Genomic DNA, 22,123 nt, shown 5'->3' with positions numbered 1-22,123 from the left:
AGCAAAAACATTCAGACATTTTTGTCTATGGTAGCAATAATAATATAACAGCAGCTATCAACAGATTGTTCAGCCATTTAACTGCTGTGTTATTGAGGGTGGCAAGGTGAGGCACATGTAGTGTTGGTAGATAAGTCTACTGCCTTCTCGTGGGGTCCCCTATAAAGTAGGCAAATGGCAGAACACACTCTAAATGCACCACAACTGAGAATCAGTAGTTTTTCAAGATCTAACTGCCTAGAGTCAATTAAACAAAACTTAAAAGATCATCTGCATGAGAAGAAAAAGAAAATGTGTCTGTTTACTATTACCAGAGACTTGAAATTTATTCTAATTAAATATTTGACGACATTGCTATTTAATTTCATACAGTGTTTTTCAAATACTAACTTCTGAACACATGAACCTAGAATTTATAGAATAAACATTTCAAGTGGTTTCAAAATCATGTCAGCACCGATGCACACAATTATTGGTGTTTGGGGTTTCTCTGAATTCTGGCCACACAACTTCAGGTTTGGTCAGAGATACTGTGGAAGGTGCAAGGGACCTTCTTTTCAGGGGACAATGGAAGGGGGGTTGGGAACAATTATAGTCCCTGCTAGCCCACTTGGGATGCCAGTCATCTCAAAGGGGGCAGAGATGAGGAGATATCATAGCACCACCTCAGTCTACACTGGCTAGTGGAGGCCATGGATAGGACATCACAAGCAAAATACTGAACTAATGTAGCCTGAGCAAGGCTATTCTTGGCATATTCCTTAACCTCATTCTCATGAGAGTTTCAGGCATCAGATTACTGTGAGATTATGATAAGAATCTGAACTATATAGTGCTTACCTGGATCAAATCTTTTGAAGCTTTTGGGAGTCACCTTTGAAAACCTGTGATATTGGATTATGCTCTCCCTTCTGCAAAAGGCTCAGAATCAAAGATTCTCCTATTTCTAAAGCAGTCTTTCATGCTACCCTGAATGAGGTTATAGACTCTTCTGAGATGGCATTACTGAGAATTGTTATCTCTGATTTCTTATTGTGGGCACGTCCCCTGATCCTCAGACTTTCACTGTGCACTTTACTTACTGCAATCAGCCTTTTTATTAATCTCTAAGAGGTATTTCCTTTGGTCAAGTACCCCAGGTCAAGTGTATTTTGCCTTCTCTATCTCACTATATGTGAAGATAATTTACCTCATCTGAAATAACAAACTGTAGTACAATATCCTAAAGAAAAAAGCTAATAGAAAAAAGTGCTGAAATGTTTTAAATAAGATTGATTTCATTTTGATTTCCCCTCCTAATTTTTAACAAAGTACAAGAAAAAAGCATACCTAGGTGTAAGACTCCCGAGCTTCAAGTCAGTCAGTCCAAACCCTTGAAATTGAAGAAAGAAAACTTAATGCTCTTATTCTTAGATTTCTGCCTCACTCTGGTTGCCAGAGTTCTTGTTTGACCTGACATTGCAGTGGGTCAGAGCTCCAGGTCCTGGTATCAGTGAGCAGCTACACACCATCCCAGCTACACACCATCCCTCATTGTGTTCCTCAGCCCAGGCCAGGCAATTCTGGTCTAAGATATCATTGAAGTGGATTGGTGTGAGCTTGCATTTACTTATGAGCTATGGAATCCTAGGTTGTATTTGCATAAACACACTATTGGACTGGTGTAATATCTCAGCAGTGCTTTAATCTCTTGCAATTTTGTTCACTGTTATATACATCTCTGTTTACTCTGACTAAACAGGTGACTGTCCCTTAATTTTAAGAGATTCTTTGAACTTGCATATACTGCTCTCTGCACATAGAGTTTTCTTAGTGGAATCTTCTTTAAAAGAGCTTTTTTTGGGGGGGGGTGTCTCAAACAAATGTGAATCTTTCAAGCCAGGTTAACATTTTTACCCTGAACCCTATCATAGCTCTGCATCTTCTGATTCAATTGTTAGACAATGGGTCCGTTTCTCTTCACCATAGCTTTAAAATCCCTGTACAATGTATTGCAGAGAAGTGTGTTCAGTAATCTTCAATAATACTAATTTATAGCAAATATGGTTTCTCAGTATGTGATGTGCCATCTGTTACAGCATCTGTGTTTTGTTTGTTTGTATTTGCTTTTCAGTAGAGTATACAGTCAAAAGAAGTGAGGAGAGCTTGTTCTGAAAGAGAGAAAGGAGGCAGACAAAAAGGAGACACAAGTGGGAAGTAGTGTAGGTTGTGGAGGGGGGAAAGTGCTCTCTCTGAAAGATTAGATTAGATTAGATGCAAGACTTTCCTTTGTGTAACCTCTTAATTGCCTCAATAAAATGTCTCAAAATGGATACAATTACAAATTTTCAATGGGTCTGTAAAAATGACACATTTGCACATGGAAAATGGGTAGTCCATGTGAGAAACTGGCAGTTAATGTGTAATTACCTGATTTATGCATGCAAATACAAATTTTTGAGGCCTATTGAAAAATTGACTTTATACATGCAGCAGAATAGCTGACTTTCTAATAAACATGCCCTTTAAAAATGTGCACAACTGAGTGAGACTGCTTGTATGCGTTGCCTTTTAAATATATCCTGTCTTTCTCTATTATGTTATTTCAATCCCATAAGAATGTGTTAGAAAAGGTAATGGTTTCTCTGCTCCATCGAACTGCATTTTCAGCTGTAAACTGGAATTATAAATGAGTAGATCGATTTTAATAGTTAATTGATAAGTATTTCCATGGGGCTTTTCCTAATAACCTTTTTATGCAATGCATTTAGTTGTGGTCTTCATTTTGTTACCACTTTGCAGTATTAAGCATGCATATATTCTTTTTTTGGGGGGGCAGGGGGGAGATGTGTGGCTACATAAAACTAACCTTAAAAGAACTCAGTTTTTTGGATGTATTGCATCATCAGTCAAGATGGTCCATGGCTCTTTACTGTGCTGAGGAGGGTATCAAGCAATAATAAAATTATGGGAAGCCTAATGGAATATACTTTCTTACTGCTCATCCACTTGTAGAGGGCCCTGGGATTATTCTGCTCCATTAATTTCCTAGACACATTGTTCTCTCTGCCTCTCATTTCACATGTGGGAATCACAGAATGGCTCCGATACCTTCTCTAGGTACTGGAATAATGAAACAAAATAACAGAAAATTCTGAATTTTATACTATGTCCCAAAACTACAAAAGAGGTGTAGAGTAAGGAGATGATTACTGTATACTGCAGATGCAATTTACAGAGAGATGGCACTAGTAATAAAAACAAATCATTCTATACTTTGTGAGCAGTGGCTATACCCAATTAGCTGCAACTACTATACCTTTTCACCCTTCAGAAAAAATTATCTTTAAAAAGCCAGATCAGGGGATTATGCAATAACATCTTCACTGACTCAGTGGTGACATAAAAAGCTTGTTAAATCTGGCACAAATATGTCATTATCATGCTCTTCTAATTTCAGGAATGATTCTATGAACTTTTTTTTTACCTTTCAGGGAGACAGTTGCCTTTATCCATTTTAGGAGGTCTCTGAATAATAAAAAGCAAGACCGATACAATGTGATCATTACCTTTGATGTACTCCATTAGCTTCTCTCTGTTCAGCTTCCATGCTGCATCACAGCACTGTTTGAAAAGCAAACTCTTCTTATTTAAAAATAAATTAACAGTGAACTATCCTTCAAGTTATACACCTACTGGTCTAGTTTTCCTTTTACTAACTTACTGTTGTATCCACAGACTCCACTATCCACTTATCTCTCAAATGCAGTCTTACTTTATTGCTGGTCTTCCTAACAAAGAAGGGGAATGGCAAAAGCCACCATGTTGTTTATGTGATTTCCTTCTCTCAACAATCTCTTATGGAATAATCTTTCTTATCTGACTTTCATAATGTACTGTGTTGGAGTGGTCACCCACTCCTACCTGGAAGGGCTTAAAACAGCCTTTCGAGAGGGCTGTGGCAGGGGAAAAGCTGGGCTGATTGGGGGGAAAACAGCCTCAGCTGTGGCCATGCCCCAAACAGACCCAGCTGGCCCTACAAAGGCCAGGAAGCCAGGAGCAAATACTCTCTCTGCCTTTAGAGGGAGAAGGGCCTGGCTGCTAGGGAGCATACCTGGGTACCTAAGGTGGAGCAGGGCTGGGGGAAGGCAAGAGGAGCTGGGGAGCTCTGGCCTGGAAACCCCCCCAGGCTGCAGGCCTAGGGTAAGGCGAACTGGGTACTGGGATTGCAAAGGGGCAGCCCACGGGTAGGCAGTGGCAGCAGGTCCAAACCCCTTTGCCTGTGATAAGTGGCTGATACACTGCTGTCAACCCCAGTGAACGGGGGCTAAGTGATGACTGGCAGTAGCCAAGACTGAGGAGAAGTGGGGATAGTGGTTGGGGGTTCCCATGGGAGGGGGAAACCCAGAACTGTGGCTGGAGAGCTAATTCTCAGAGATGACCAGCAGGAGGTGCCGCAGGGGTGAGTCCACACCCTTACATACTGGGACACTTTTTTCTCTTTTAAATTGAATTTAGTGCTTATTAATCCTTCCAGCCCATCTGGTAAGGTTACCAGCAAATGGGCTGATTACTGCCAGCTGTGGTCATGGTTTCTACAATATGACAACCTGTCTCCTGGAAACTGGACTGAGTTCACTAAATTTATTTCATATAGCTACAAGAGTTGTATGGTAAGAATTTTCAGTCATTGCCAGTGTAAGCTCTGTAGACATAGATCTTGCTGGGCATCAGTAAATTTTGCATATAGCTTGATTTGCATGCAAGGTTCAACTGTAAACAAGGATGTGACAAGCTGTGTGCTGGAGATGTCGTTTTGGGGCTAGTTGAGATAAGTAGAAACACCCTGAACTGATAAGCTTGAAATATTGATAAGCTGTGGACATAAGCAGCAGACATAAGCAATTGGTCCATGCATGACCAGTTAAGCAATTGATCCTTATGTGAACCATATGATGTCCAAACCAATTAGGCTTGGTCTACACCAGTGCTTCTCAAAGACAGTCCGCCGATTGTTCAGGGAAAGCCCCTCACGGGCCGGTTTGTTTACCTAATGCATCCGCGGGTTCAGCTTCAAGCCAATGGGGGCTGCAGGAAGGGCGGCCAACACATCCCTCAGCCCACGCCGCTTCCCGCAGCCCCCATTGGCCTCAAGCGGAGAACCGCGGCCAGTGGGAGCCACTATTGGCCAAACCCGCGGATGCGGCAGGTAAACAAACAGGCCCGGACCGCCAGGGGCTTTCCCTGAACAAGCGGTGGCCTGACTTTTAGAAGCACTGGTGTACACTACAAAGTTAGGTCAACATAATGTAGCTGTGCATATGTCTATGCTTAAATTTGTCTCCTACCAATGTGTTGCTATAACAGGACACTTAACACCACTTCCTCAAATGGCATTGAGCTATGGTCGATGTACTGAGGTTGATGCACCATGTGTGTAGACACTGCATTACTTATTGCTTCACTAACAGTCCTCCATCAGCTTTCCCACAATGCCCGGCAGTGACCACTCTAGTCACAGTTATGAACTCCACTGCCCACAGATCAGAAGGCTTCCCATCCCTCTAAAGCCCAATAAATTTTTGAAATGCCTCTTCCTGATTGTCCCGCTTGGTTAGCACACCTAGCAGATCTCAATTTTGTGTTCCAGCTACATGCTCTAAGTGGACAGGAGATATTGGATTCCTGGCCCTGTGGGGAGAAGAGGCTGTCAAGCACAGCCACAAATTAGCTGGAAGAACATGGACATTTATGCACTTATTGCATGAGGGGGTTGCAGGAGAAGGGATACAATAGGGATCAGTAGCAACTGTGCTGGGCATATCAGAAGGCCAGAGAAACCATGCCAACAGTTGATCTTGTGCTGAGCAGAAGACCTGCTGCTTTTACAAAAGAGCTGCATTCCATACTTGACGGAGACCCCATCACCACCCCATACACCACTGTGGATACCTCTGAAGACCCTGAGCCACAGGCCTCCTGGCATGAACAATGAAGTCAAGGAGAAGGTGAAGGAGGAAGATGAGGAATAAACAACTAACAAAATCATCCAAAGCCCAAGATTTGGTGGTGATGGGAGGACTTCAAATATCCAGATATATGTTGGGAAAATAACACCGCGGGGCACAGACTATCCAATAAGTTCTTGGACTGCATTGCAGACAACTTTTTATTTCAGAAGGTTGGAAAAGCTACTGGGGGAATCTGTTCTAGACTTGATTTTTAACAAATAGGGAGGAACTCGTTGAGACTTTGAAAGTAGAAGGCAGCTTGGGTGAAAGTGATCATGAAATCATGGAGTTTGCAATTCTAAGGAAGGGTAGAAGGGAGTACAGCAAAATAGAGACAATGGATTTCAGGAAAGTGGATTTTGGTAAGCTCAGAGAGCTGGTAGGTAAGGTCCGGTGGGAATCAAGACTGAGGGGAAAAACAACTGAGGACAGTTGGCAGTTTTTCCAAAGGGACACTATTAAGGGCCCAGAAGCAAGCTATTCTGCTGGGTAGGAAAGACAGAAAATGTGGCAAAAGACCACCTTGGCTTAACCATGAGATCTTGCATGATCTAAAAAATAAAAAGGAGTCTCATAAAAAATGGAAGCTAGGACAGATTACAAAGGATGAATATAGGCAAACAACACAAGAATGCAGGGGCAAGATTAGAAAGGCAAAGGCACAAAATGAGCTCAAACTAGCTATGGGAATAAAGGGAAACAAGAAGACTTTTTATCAATACATTAGAAGCAAGAGGAAGACCAAGGACAAGGTAGGCCCACTGCTCAGTGAGGAGGGAGAAACAGTAACGGGAAACTTGGAAATGTCAGAGATGCTTAATGACTTATTTATTTCGGTCTTTACTGAGAAGTCTGAAGGAATGCCTAACATAGTGAATGCTAATGGGAATGGGGTTGGTTTAGAAGATAAAATAAAAAAAGAACAAGTTAAGAATCACTGAGAAAAGTTAGATGCCTGCAAGTCACCAGGGCCTGATGAAATGCATCCTAGAATACTCAAGGAGCTAATAGAGGAGGTATCTGAGCCTCTACCTATTATCTTTGGAAAATCATGGGAAACAGGAGAGATTCCAGAAGACTGGAAAAGGGCAAATATAGTGCCCATCTATAAAAAGAGAAATAAAAACAACCCAGGAAACTACAGACCAGTTAGTTTAACTTCTGTGCCAGGGAAGATAATGGAGCAAGTAATTAAGGAAATCATCTGCAAACACTTGGAAGGTGGTAAGGTGATAGGGAATAGCCAGCATGGATTTGTAAAGAACAAATCGTGTCAAACCAATCTGATAGCTTTCTTTGATAGGATAACGAGTCTTGTGGATAAGGGAGAAGCGGTGGCTGTGGTATACCTAGACTTTAGTAAGGCATTTGATACAGTCTCACATGATATTCTTATCGATAAACTAGGCAAATACAATTTAGATGGGGCTACTATAAGGTGGGTGCATAACTGGCTGGATAACCATACTCAGAGTAGTTATTAATGGTTCCCAATCCTGCTGGAAAGGTATAACAAGTGGGGTTCCGCAGGGGTCTGTTTTGGGACCGGCTCTGTTCAATATCTTCATCAATGACTTAGATATTGGCATAGAAAGTATGCTTATTAAGTTTACAGATTATACCAAACTGGGAGGGACTGCAACTGCTTTGGAGGACAGGGTCATAATTCAAAATGATCTGGACAAATTGGAGAAATGGTCTGAGGTAAACCGGATGAAGTTTAATAAAGACAAATGCAAAGTGCTCCACTTAGGAAGGAACAATCAATTTCACACATACAGAATGGGAAGAGACTATCTAGGAAGGAGTACAGCAGAAAGGGATCTAGGGGTTATAGTGGACCACAAGCTAAATATGAGTCAACAGTGTGATGCTGTTGCAAAAAAAGCAAACATGATTCTGGGATGCATTAACAGGTGTGTTGTGAGCAAGATACAAGAAGTCATTCTTCCGCTCTACTCTGTGCTGGTTAGGCCTCAACTGGAGTATTGTGTCCAGTTCTGGGCCCACATTTCAAGAAAGATGTGGAGAAATTGGTCCAGAGAAGAGCAACAAGAATGATTAAAGGTCTTGAGAACATGACCTATGAAGGAAGGTTGAAAGAATTGGGTTTGTTTAGTTTGGAAAAGAGAAGACTGAGAGGGGACATGATAGCAGTTTTCAGATATCTAAAAGGGTGTCATCAGGAAGAGGGAGAAAACTTGTTCACCTTAGCCTCTAAGGATAGAACAAGAAGCAATGGGCTTAAACTGCAGCAAGGGAGGTTTAGGTTGGACATTAGGAAAAGTTGCTAACTGTCAGGGTGGTTAAACACTGGAATAAATTGCCTAGGGAGGTTGTGGAATCTCCATCTCTGGAGATATTTAAGAGTAGGTTAGATAAATGTCTATCAGGGATGGTCTAGACAGTATTTGGTCCTGCCATGAAGGCAGGGGACTAGACTCGATGACCTCTCGAGGTCCCTTCCAGTCCCAGAGTCTATGAATCTATAAGGATGGGGGATGTGCAACTGGCAGCCCAGCTATGTTGTGAGCAAGGACCTGTTTGTACTGCGATGGAGTCTCAATCAGTCCTAGCATTCGAGCACGGGTGAGCTTGATGAAGGGGAAGGAACTCAGGTAAGTGTGTAATTGTATTTCCCATTAGCTTGAGGTCCTGATAGCACTCCTGACTTAACAGGATACAGCTAGCAACTTTTCATTTATTTACTCATACTACAAGAGGTAGCATTATCCGATTGCCATTTCCTTGCAGAGTTAGGCAAGGGAGGCCATTTGGAGCAGTTTGTTATCTACACAGGGATGTCCTTTGAATCCTCCTGAGAGATCTCAATGAAATTTAATGGAGGTACTCTGCAGTCCTCTCCTGAATGTTTCTAGGGATTGCAGGCTTATTTCTTCCTGTGCGGTAGGATGCTTTCCCATGCCAGTTAGCAATAACTTCAGCAGGCACCACTGCAGTACACAGGCCAGCAGCATACTGTCCTTGGTGGCTTTGTGATGCCAGCAGCAGCTGTGCTCGCTGTGCCCCTCAGTAGTAAGATATCAACTAAAATCACCACCACTTGCTGAAAATGGTGCTGGTATTCAGAACCACTGCCTTATACTCACAGTTTCCCTCCTTATTTCCCTCACCTCTGGCAGGCAGTACTCACCCTGGCTGTTCCCCCTCCACACTCATGGAATACCTTAACCAGATACAGAGGAGAAAGAAAAGGTCTCAGGATGATTTGCTCAGTGAGATCCTGCAAGCCTTTGCTGCATCAGGCTATAATCAAAAGTCCGAATGGTGAATGCTGCAGGCAGCCTGGAGAAGGGACTTTTTCCTGTCCACTCTTTCCAGCAGGAAAAAGAAAGGGATGCACCAGGACATACTGTAGCTTCTCTGACAGCAAACACAGATGCTGCAGGCTCGTGAGGACATATAGGTTCAACAATCCTGGGCTCACTTCTCCTTGCAGGCCATTGAGCACTCCATTACAGAACCTCCCTCTACCAGCCCCATCAACATCCCATGTGGTATCAGGGGCCTTCTACTTAACCCTAGCAATCCACCCCAGGGGAAATTAAGACAATCACAGGTTCACATACACTGACCTGTGAAAACCACAGTTGCTGTATCTGAGGTAAAATTGACATGGATTTTCATTTCCATAAGTTCTGGTCCATTAATTTATAAAGTTTTTAATATATTTGCTTTTAAATTGCACAGATTTTTCTTTGCACTGGTTTTATTACTGAACAAAACTCTATTTGGAAAATAATTATCTTTAATAGTTCACAACTTATGCTGCAGAGTGCTTAGCCATTCTGAAAGCCCCTTCTTACTTGTTACTCTATGCTGTGACACAACTTATAAGAGCAGTAACAAATGCAGTGTAATAATCATAAATGTACAGCAAGCACCGCAGGTTCACTGACAGTGTTTATATACGTAGACGTATACCAAGCACCGCACAGCTCCTAACAGAACGCAAAATAGCAGGGCTAGATTCGGCACAGTACTGGCGCTCACAACACATTACTGTGGCGCATTGAAGTGTTCTTTCAAAGCCTCCCTGAGCTGTATAGCTCCACACTGAGCTCTTCTAATAGTCCTTGTGTCTGGCTATTAAACTCAGTAGACAGCTGCTCCACCTCTGTTCCCCATCCTGTGGACAACACTCCCCCTTTTCTTCACAGATATTATGCAGAACACAGCAGGCTGCTATTGGGATGTTTCTTTTCACTGAGATTCAATCTAGTGAGTAAACACCAGTGACCCTCAAACTTCCAAATGTGCATTAAGCTGTTATTCTGCACCTGCTCAGCTGGTAGTTCAGTCTTTCCTTGGTGCTATTGGAGTGGCCGGTGTACAGCTTCATGAGCTAGGGAAGCAAAAAGCAGGCTGGGTTCCCCAGGATCATAACGGGCATTTCAATGTTACCAATGGTTGGGGCGGGGGAAGGCCCTGCTTATAGCTTTCTGAACAGTTTGGTGTTCTTAAAGAGGCACCTTCCCTGCCTAGCCAACATTGAGGTTTGTGAAGCATCCCAAATGATCAACAAATATTTGAATAACCATAGAAAAGTAGCCTTTCCAGCTGACACACACTGTGGCAAGGTGGTCTGATTACAGAATAGGGATATGTGTTCTGTTAGTGCTCCACTGCAGTTCAGAGGCTCCAAAGCTACAAATCCATCATTTATGTCCTGCATGTTGCCAAGAGTCATAGTCCTACCTAGCCAGAGACAAGTAATGGCCCTGCATGACAATGGACACTGCAATGGAATTTCCAAATGACTGGTAGCAATCTGGCATTCCAAGCTTCCACAGGGTGACCAGCAGTCATCTTTCCATTGTCAGTTCAGGTCTCATTTTGGTATCCCTGTGCTGGAAGGCTGGGGTGAGCTCAGCGCACAGATCCAGGAATCTCGCCTTGTGCATCTGAAAGTTCTGCAGCCACTACTAATCACCCCAAGCCTGCATTACGATATGAACCCAGCAGTCAGTGTTCATTTCTTGAGCCCAGGAGCACTGCTCCACCATCAGCATCTTCTCCGTGAACACCCTCAACAAATCCGAATGGATTCACAGCAATCTGTCTTCCAAGAAATCGTCGTGTTCTCTGATGATTTCAGTTCTTCTTACATCTCTGTAATGACCAGAGGACTGTATGTCCTGTGCTTGGAATCCTCATGACAATAGTGCAGAGCTGTGCAGGCTCCAGGCTTCTGTCAGAGATGGCAGATAGTGAGGAGGGCTGCATGAGTTAATGGGATTTGAATGAACATGATGGGATATAGATGACATTATGTGATGGAGACAGCTGTAGCTGGGAAGTTGACCCCTTTGCTCCCAGTCACCTCTGCTCAAGTTGTTTCTGCCCCACCATGCTGTCTTTTGGGAAGTTCTGGCAATGCATGCTTGATGATGGTGGGTTGCACTCTGGGATACCTACACTGTACATCAACACAACACTCCCGGTAAGCATGCACAATCCTGATGCAAGTGTAAAAGTGATATACCAACTGAGGTGGCTTTATGCTGACATAACTTGCATTGATCAAAGTTTGTAATCTAGACATGGCCTTAGATTCAAGAGGTATAGATGTTAGTAGCTAGAAAAAATGTGTAGAGTGAGACATGAGATGGAATTGTGGTATTCCCCCTGTACCTACATCTCCTGTGTCTGGGTCAGGCCAGTATGGGCATAGAACTGTTACACACTTAATGAAGTAACCTGAGTGATGAACTGGAGTTGAATTGAATTTTTGGATCCAAGAAAACTGAATGAAGTGTCCTCCAAGAACTGGAAGAGGTGTTCTGGATATGTGGAGTGGTAAAGGTCTTGGAGAGAATCCAACAAACCCCAGGGCTAGAAGACCTATAGATGTGGAGCTCTCTACTGCTTGTACTAGGGAGAAGGGGAAAATCCAGCTCTTATTAGCTTAATTTGCATGAATTACAATTTTTACCCATAAATCCACCCAAGTTTTATTGCTTTGGTTGGAATTTGTTTTTGATGTTTATAATGGTACCCATCAAACAGATTAATTGTAATCATTTATTCATAGGAAGGCATAGGAATTGTGCAGGATAAGCCCTGGTGAGGGATGACCCTGGCCTTTGAAGAAACAGACTCTGGTTAGGTAATGAAGCTCAGTTCTCAGCAGAAAAAGGGGAGACAGACCCCTATGCAGAGTGAACCTGGCCTTTATTTTTGACATCTTGCAACAGGGATCCACTATTCTAGATTGGATTTGAACTGCTATCTTGGGGCAAAAGTCTCTGCACCCTATTCCATTACCAATTCCTTGTGCCAAGCAATCCTCCACCTTTTGAAACTATTGTAACTTTAAAAAAGATATACTGGAGCTGCAATAACTTGTAAACTATTTTTACTAACACATTTCTTTACTTACTTTGTGCAGACCGTGGTCTGTTTCCAAGCATTGCCCTCAGCTAGTATCTTCAGTGCAGTCTGGGAATTCAGGTGAAGGAGATGCTTGGCTTGTAATACCCGCAGAGACTGAGTATAATACAAGTAATTCTCATTCTTGACTGGCAGCTTAGAATGAGAATTAAAAACAAAACAGGAAAACATTAAAACTATAATAAAACATATGGTTTAATCTTACATCATTGAAACTCTCTTGTCTTTCTATCAACATAATCTCCTCTTTCACCTTGGAGTTCAAATGACAAACTTCTGCCTCTTAAAACAAATGAGTTTTCTTCCATTTGCTTGAATTGTCAGTAGGGAAATACATTCCCTCGGTGAATGCAGCCTTTGAAGACATGACTCAGAATGGTTTTCTGCTTTACTGTGATGATGTGGCACTTTAAGGTTCTAATCCTGCAATGTGTGGAGCTCCCTCAATTTCAACTGAAGTTAGGGTCAGACTCCAAGGGAGCAGGATGGAGACACACATAGTCTTGAGTCTTCTGCTGATGCTTCTAGAGTAACTCCATCAAAGTCAATGAAGTGACATCCAGGTAAAACTGGTGTAACTCAGAGAATGGAGCCCTATGTTTTTGGATGACTATTACTACAAAACTAAAAGGATGTTTTGAAAATTCATCATACAATGTATTATTGTTCTGTTCACTAAACATGATGCTTTTTCTAGATTTGTAGCAATAGCTTCCAAAGCTGAAACCTCCTCTATCCTTCTCTTTTTGAAATGCTGTAATATCACAGCAGATAGCATTCTGGGAAAGGTGTGGTCCAAAATGCCCTCTCCTCTGCTGTAGTGCATCAAAGAACTAACACCAATAACACAGACTATCTAGAAGATGACTGCTCAAAATAACTGTTTATAGCTGTTATGGGAGCAGAACTTCACTGCTAAACCTATGTAATCTAAAATCAGCATAAATTGTTGTAATAAGTTTACTTACCTGACATCATGTGAAACTGCTCAAGTTATTTTGCAGTGACTAAAACTGAGGGTAGCATTTTGCTTTAAATGTTAGGTTTAAACCTAATGGAATAATAATTAGATTTCCATTACAATGAAAATGAAATGCCATACAATAAATGGCAGGGCTTAAACAGTAAACAAAAACCCTGGAGGATAATATTTCTGACCTTTATATTCATCCATATGAATTATATTCCTGGAGTCTCAAGGAATGTACATCACTGGATGTAATGTTTAATGCGATTAGTAATTTTATTGAAGACATTTTCACAGATTACTTGCTTTTAGTAAACATGGAGCTAAAGAATGCAAGGGAAAGAAGCAGTTATGTTGAAACTGAGATGGAGCACTTACTGTGAGCACTTTCTAAGGAAATGTAAACATCTTGTCACAAATGCCTCTCTCTCCTGGTGGAATAACTGTGGCTGCAAAAGGACAAGGAAGAGGGGGGAAATGGTTGTGTTAGCCACAACCAGGGCACAATAAATGGCCAAACACCACAGAGCAGGCCAGAGGTGGCATTTATTACTTCCCTGGATATCAAGCAGGAACCAGCAGTGAGTCAGCTGCATGGGTACCCTGGCCTGCAGTATCTCTGGGCTGACCTTTCAAACCACCTTTCAACCCCACCAGTTTGCATTTTGTTCAGGCTTTGTTTCCACTTTTGAGAATTTGCCTCTACAATGGGTATGTCTACACAGCCCTCAGCAGTGAGCCTCCAGTGCGGATCCTAGCATCCCTTTATGCTAGTCTAGTTCCCAAATGCACATTAAAGCAATTTCAAAGAACTAGATACCTCTGATCCCAAGGTGGCAATATGACAGCCGAGGATGATCAGGACACACCCTTTTCCCAACTGTGATACTGCACGTTGTACAGGTGGATGAGGGAAAATCATTTAGCTCCACTCAAGGCTTTCCCTCATGAGGAAGATCTTCCTGTAGGTGGATTCATTGTGTCTATGGAAGCTTTGTGCCAGTGAGTTGGCACAAATATGCTCTGATGTACTAGAGGATTTGATCTAATGCAGTTTACAATCAGATTAGTTTTACCTGTACATTTAATTAATATTTGTAAAATACTTACGAGCATGCAAAACACTACATAAATACAAAGTATTCTTATTATTATTCATATATGGATTTATTTACATAATTGCTTTCTAATCCACAAAAATAAAACTATACAAAATAATATATTGCTTCTACTAGTTAAAAAGAGAAATCTCCATTTATTAAATTGTCCAGAATGTTGCAGTCAAAGATATTATAAGATGGCACAAGAATTTTGCATGCATAATAAGCACCTAAAATTGTTGGAATTGTTCTTAATCCTCAGTATCAAATTTTTATCTAGGTCATTCAGTCAATTAAATGATCATTGAAAGCTAAATCAGCAATATAAGCATAAGGTACATAAAATTACAATATTAGAAGGCTAATTAACTGGCCAGAGTTGGGTCATAACTTTTAATATGGCATTTGGAACAATAGCTTTCCAATTATGCATTTTTAATCTGTTTTTTACCGAGCAGAGCTTTCCCATCTGATAGGTCATGTGGCAAAAACTGTGAAAGCAGTGACCTTATACTTACCATCCTACAATTCCTTTAGTATAAAGCCTACATGAAATATACTCAGTGATTAACTTAAGTATAGAAAAACAAATTCAGCATTACTCTTGCCAGATGAGAAAATGCTAAAGGAACACATTTATCTACCTATTTTGTACTAGATTGAGGTCTCATCCCAAACTCTTTGAAGGCAATAGAAACAATCCTATTGCATTTTGTGGCTTTATCTGTTTGCTAGCAGTTATATAGGGAGGGGCTGCACTGAAGCTGGAGTCCCCAGGATGGACTAGTAGTTACAATCATAGAAATGTAGAGACCAAAAGGTCATCCAGTCCATCCCTCCTGCTGAACCAAGATTAAGTATATGTGAGGGGATCCCCCTGGGTGCAGCCTGGGATTGTGGGGCCACTGTGCCCCCTGAACTCTCTCCAGCCTGGGCTGTCTCTCAAAATGCCTTGCTAGTGACCTGCAGCAAACCCTTCCAGGTGGTGTGATCACTCAGCACAACAGCATGCGGAGCCCCACACCCAGCTATATTGTATGAATGCTCTCAGAGCCATTCACGAATCATACAGAGAAAGGCACCAACTCAGTCCCGCCCAGCTCCCAGCACTGTACCCCAGGAATATACCATCATACACTGCTCAAGATGGCATGCTTTATAGGTAAGATCACAATTATATACAAATGAGGAATATGGGGGTTCCAGGATGCTCCCCCAAGGTATAGACTGTCACAGCATACTTAGACCATCCCTACAAGTCTTCTGGATACAGTATTCCATCTGAGGCCTCATCAGTGCTGAGTAGAGCAGAACAATTACCTGCCTTGTCTTCAGGGGCGGCTCTAGCAATTTCGCCGCCCCAAGCACGGCGGCATGCCGCGGGGGGCACTCTGCCGGTCGCCAGTCCCGCGGCTCCGGTGGACCTCCTGCAGACATGCCTGTGGAAGGTACGCTGGTCCCGCGGCTCCGGTGAACCTCCCGCAGGCGTGCCTGTGGATGCTCCACCGAAGCCGCGGGACTAACAGACCCTCCGCAGGCACGCCTGCAGGAGGTCCACCGGAGCCGCCTGCCGCCCTCCCAGTGACCGGCAGAGCACCCCCCATGGCATGCCGCCCCAAGCATGCGCTTGGCGTGCTGGGGCCTGCAGCCACCACTGCTTGTCTTACATATGATATTCCTTTTAGTGTACTCCAGAATGACATTGGCCATTTTCAGAACAGCATCACACTGTTAACTCATACTTTCTTCATTACTCTGCCTCGCCAGTTACTCCCATTTTATATCTGTGCACTTAATTTTTCCTGCCTAAGTGAAGTACTTTGCACTTGTCTTTATTGAATTTCAATTTGTTGATTTCAGACCTATCCTCACTTGATCAAGATCATTTGGAATCATAATTCTGTCCTCTAAAGTGCTTGCAACCACTCCCAGCCTGGTGTCATCTGCAAATTTTATAAGCATACTCTCCACTTCATCATCCAAGTTATTAGTTAAAATATTGAACAGTACCAGACCCAGGACAGAATCCTGTGTAATGCAGTAAATACACCTTACCAGTTTGACAGCAAACCATTCACAACTACTGTTTTGGTATGGTCTTTGAACCATTTGTGTAGCCACTTTAGTATAATTTCATCTAGACCATATTTCCCTAGTTTCCTTTAGGAGAATGTCTTGTGGGACAGTGCCAAAAGTCTTACTAAAATCAATATATATCACATTCACTAGTCCAGATGCCATATAAAAAAATGGGGCTTTGATTATGACTGAGGCCACTAGGTATTGCCATAATACAAAATCATAATACACCTCTACCCCGATATAATGTGACCTGATATAACATGAATTCAGACATAACATGGTAAAGCAGTGCTCCAGGGATGTGGGACTGCGCACTCCGGCAGATCAAAGCAAGTTCAATATAACGCGGTTTCACCTATGACGTGATAAGATCACATTCACTAGTCCAGATGCCATATAAAAAAATGGGGCTTTGATTATGACAGCGTTGTATCGGGGTAGAGGTGTACTTTGTTTTATTATTGAGCTTCATCGATATGGATCACATTTTACAGTACAGATAAAGATAGATTTCCTTTCCCTCAAGAGTTTGAATTCTAATGTCTGAGTCCTGCAACTGACTCCATGTGCATTGTACCAACCCAGAGCCCTTTTTAACTCAGTGGAGATGTGCATGCATGCCCACTAAGTCAGTTGCAGTGTGGATGACTGCTGTCCTATAGATTCCTTTTGCCTTCAGGAAGATTCTGCATGGATGTGGGGGTCTGTGCTAATGGATACTGATGTAGGATTGTGACTGAAATTAAGATGAGAGCAGAGGGAGTTAATACAAATAGGGTAGGTGTTACCGGGGTCCCAGAGGAGCCAACTGAGGTCACTCAATTAGGGTGAACTGCAAAGAATGGGGCAGACAGTCCCCAAAGCTGATGGATATTTCAATGCTTAGATTTACCCAGCCAGCACAAAACAGCTTCTACAGCACCTTACTGACTACTCAGAAGCCAACAATACAGTTCCCTTAAAGTAACCCAGCCTCAGGCCTTCTCCCAGACACCCAAGTCAAATATGATGAAGATTACTGAAAATCTTATTCATCATATAAAAAAATTCAACCAATCCCAAAGGATCAGACACATTACCTCCCAGGTTAATGAATATTCCAGATCTTACCCAAATACCTGGTTACGGCCAATTCTTATTAACTAAACTAACATTTATGAAAAAAGAAAAGAGAGTGAGTGTTGGTTAAAAGGTCAGTGTACATACAGACATGAGTATAATTCTTGAGCTTCAGATTCAAAGCAGAGATGGAGAACTTTGTAAATGCAAAGAGTTCTTTCAGAAATAGTTCACAGATTATAGTCCAATGTCTGTATTTAGGGCAGTCCAGTCAGAACTGGGATCTCAGTCCTTGTGGTGTAGGCTTCCCCTGCATGAAACCTCAAGCAGATCTGAGATGAAAGAATCAGGACCCAAGCCATTTTCTATACAGTTTCAGGCCTTCTTTGACAGCTCAGAGACTCTTCGTGAAAAATAGACACTCATTTCCTAAGCAACACCGGTAATTATTCACACAGATTAACATAAGGCAATTACCTGTTTTTTCACCATTCACAAATTATTTGCTATACATTTCAAAGAGAGATGAATACAGCAATATGCTATGCTTACAGGTCATTTAAATGTTAAGATGTTCTTTTGATCTCTGAATTAACAGAATACACCATAGACAGGGACTGTTTGACTACATCAGGGGTAGGCAACCTATGGCACGAGTGCCGATGGCAGCATGCAAGCTGAAGTGACACCCACACCACCTGGGTCCTGGCCACCAGTCCGGTGGGCTCTGCATTTTAATTTAATTTTAAATGAAGCTTCTTAAACATTTAAAAAAAAAACCTTATTTACTTTACATACAACAATAGTTTAGTTATATATTAAAGACTTAGTTAATTCGTATCAGCATTAATTGAACTAATTTTGGCTGAAGCCACACCAAGGGAACTAATTTCCAATTTATCATTTTTTGGGTGTTCGAGGTGAGCACTCCACCTTGCGTGCCGGATGTGCCGCTGGTGGGGGTTAGCGGAGGAAAATGCGCGTAGCTTCGGGAGTGTTCCTTAGCGCTCTGACATGTTGGCGCTCCCATCTGGCGAGCCAGCCTTCTCTCCCCAGCCACAGGATGAATCGCAGAGCCATTTGCTGAATCTTCTTCTGACACTCTTTGACATTTTCTTGTCTGATTCATTGGTTTGCCTCTCTGCAGCACATTGAATCGAGATCAGAGCTCCAGGCTAGTGAGTCCAGCGCTCCCAGAGAGCAGAAGGCGAGCCTGCCAGAAGAGGTGCTCGTCCTGAGATGGAGAAGTCCAGGAGTGTCTGTCTGTGCTGTGCAGCGCGGGTCCAGCTGCGGTCGAAGACCCAACAGAAGAAAAGCTAAGAAAACCGAGAGCAGGGAAAAGCAGCAGAAAGCTCTGCGCTAGCCGGTGTGAAGGACAGCAGACAAGGGAAAGTAAAGGAAGCCCCAGAACGGGCGGGAAAACGCAGGAGTATCAGGCGACGCAGACGGTGAGCACTGCATGCCATTCTAGGGTCTGCATGCGTGCCCCCCAGCCCACAGTGGACGCCAGGTTCGGAGGTCTGGCGCAGTACACTGCCCGTGTTCCCTGGTCGCGGGGCCAGGAAGAAGATTTAGAGGACAGGGAGGCGGCCCAGGCGACATGATGGACTCAGACCTTTCCTCCACGGCCACCTGACTTCGGACACCTAGCCAGGAGACCGACCCCACACCCAGAGATCCCCCCGACAGGGGGGAAGATCCCCACTCAGGAGAGGAAGGAAGGGACAAACAGGGAAGCACTATTTTAAATTTTTTTTTAAAATATAAACAAAAATAAAAAATTTTAAACAATATAAATATTTAAATAAAAAAACAGCAAAAAAATAAAAAAACAGCAAACAGCAAAAGAGCAAAAGGGGATATTTCAAAAAATCAAAAAAAAAGAGAGAAAAGCCTCAGAAAAAGCAAAGACAAGAGGTTTCTTGGGAAAAGCATAGAGAAGTGCTACAAACCTTGAGTCTACATGCCAAGCCTCTCAGAGTAGGGGGACCATCGCCTCTGTCTGAGCATGCAGCTGAGCCTCTTCTCTGCAGCAGCTTGGGCTTCTGTCCCGTCTGTGTGTGCCTGTGCACTCTCCTCAGGGGTGTGCTCTGTGTGGGTGGCATCCGTGATGTGTGGTTGTGTGTTTGCATTACCTTACTGCTCGCTTTACTTTTTTTATTGCACTTTGCTGATGACCCCACTGCGCTTTTTTGAGTTTTGCATAGACTTTTTGAGCTTAACAGAGTTTTACTTTGCAACAGATGTTTTACTTGCATAAGAAACAGCCACGTGTTGCAGGCCTTTACTTAAAGAAAGAAGGCAGCTCTCTTTTTTGCTTTTGCGCATCTTTTCGCTTTTTGCACATTGCTGCTCTTTTGCATGCTGCTTTTCCAGGCAGCATCTGATAAGCAGCAGGCTCTGCACTATCTGATAAACAGTCTGTGCTGAGCTATGCAGTTGCATGCAGTGCAGCTGTCTCGCTGTCGTCTGCGCCAGGATCGCGCTATCATCGCAATCGCGCTGAGATCTGGACTAGTTTCGAGACTCGTGAAATCTCGGACTGTTCCTGACTTCTTCTGAAGACTTAGTCGACTGTAACTGAAAACTGTCTGTTTTCCTGAACTGTGTTCATGTATTTGTATCACCTAATCACCTACTTTCCCGCCATTGCCCCATCATGGCTCCGCCACCCATCGGGAAAGATTCAGGCGACACAAGAACCAGACTACACCTCAGAAGCAGGAAGAAACTGGCAGCCACAGTCCAGAGGAGGAGAGGACAGAGTCAGCAGCAGAGACAGAGACGCTCAGAGGGAGGGAGCAGAGCAGGACAGCAGGAGGGAGGAAGTGGGCGCGCAGTGGGGAGTGGAGGCAGGAGAGAGAGCAGAAGCGCGCCCGCACACGAGGAGCAAAGGAAAGGAGGCAGGCAACAGGAGATGCAGGGCCAGGCTGCTGCTGCAGTGCCCCTGCATCAGCACCCCTGCTGTCCCCCTCACCCACGCCAAGAAGAGGTCCCCCCTCCCCCCAGTGGAAGTGAAGGGAAGGGACAGAGGGGCAGTCCGAGCTGTGTCACTGTCGCAGACACCTGTCGCTGTAAATTTGTAGAAGTTCAGGATATTAAATTCCCTTCCCACCCCCAGTCCCAAATCAACCCCAAATCAAGTTTCATGTTAAAATGTTGGTTTGTTGTTTATTGTGTCTCATTTCTGTTTGTTTGCTTTTTGTTGTGTGTCATTTTCCTTTGTTTTTTTTTTTTTTTGGGGCATTTGCAGGGTCACAGGGTTCAGCACTGCAGGCAGGGGCAACTGCAACTGCAGGGCACACAAGGCACACCAGGCACAGTGGACAGTGTGTAGGTGTATGGTGTGTGGGCTGCCCTTCTTTCCTTGATGTGTAGGGTCCTGGTGCCCCCCTCCCCATCCCTTTTCTCAGGTTCACCTTCCCCTCCCCCCCCGCCCCATCCCCTCCCCCCCAGCCCTCCCCCCACCCTCCACCCCAGGGGCCACCCCTCACCCACCCCCCACCCCTCACCCCATCCCAAACCCCCCAGCCATCATAACCCACCCCCCCCCCACCCCCACCCACCCCTTCCTGCCCCCAAACCCATCAGTGCACACACCATGTTTCAATGAAGAAATGCAAAATTCAACCAAAAAAGACAGAAAAATTAAGAAATAATTATTTATTTTTTAAAAAAATGTTAGGATTTTAAAAAAAATTGGGAAGTGGAAAATTCTAAAAAATGGTTTTTGATCAGAGCTCTCAAAAAAAAGGAAAGTCAGAAACTGCCCTCCTGCCTCCCCTCACCGCGCCCTCTCCTCCCTGGATGCGCTTGCTGGCTTTCTCTCGATCTCTGGTGTGTCTGGGGGGAGTCTGGCTTGCCAGCCAGCAGATCCTCTCAACCTCCCCAAGCCTCGCTCTCTCTTTGCCCTCCCTCAGGACAGAGATTGCAGCACAGCAAGGCAAGCAGCAACTGGGGGATTCTTGATAGTGTCGTCAGAGTCCATGAGTCAGTCAGTCAGGTCGGAAGCACTCTCCAAAGCACACTCAAGCACCATCACACTTGCTTGCACTTGCTCAAGTTGAAGAGTTCCTTTCCCAGTGTCCTGTATAGGCTAGGAGCGAGCCAGAGGGCGGGGGCGTAGGGTCGGTGAGGATCACTGTAGGCATCTCTGCATCCCCGTTATTTTATTTATTTTGGGGGAAGAAAAGTGCCTGCCTGGGCCCCTACACCTGACAGTTCCCACAGACACCTGAACCTGAACCCGCAACCTGCGCGCCCACCCGGCGTTGAACGCGATGGTGTTCCCCCATGGGTCCCACCACAGCTTGCAGCACCATTGAAAAGTAGCCCCTGGGGGCTGGCCTGCTGGCTGGCCTGGTGGGCTGGTGCCAGGATAGGGATGTGAGTCCCATCTAGCCCCCCAATCCCATGGGAATCCCATCGCGCGGCCATCCCTGATGACCTGGACATTTCCGACAGTCAGAGCAGTTTTGACAGTTGCTCCAGCGATTCGTTTTGCTTGACAA

Source organism: Mauremys reevesii, linkage group 6 (assembly GCF_016161935.1).
Source record: "Mauremys reevesii isolate NIE-2019 linkage group 6, ASM1616193v1, whole genome shotgun sequence".
Lineage (NCBI taxonomy): Eukaryota > Metazoa > Chordata > Testudines > Geoemydidae > Mauremys > Mauremys reevesii.
This window is presented reverse-complemented; position numbering follows the sequence as displayed.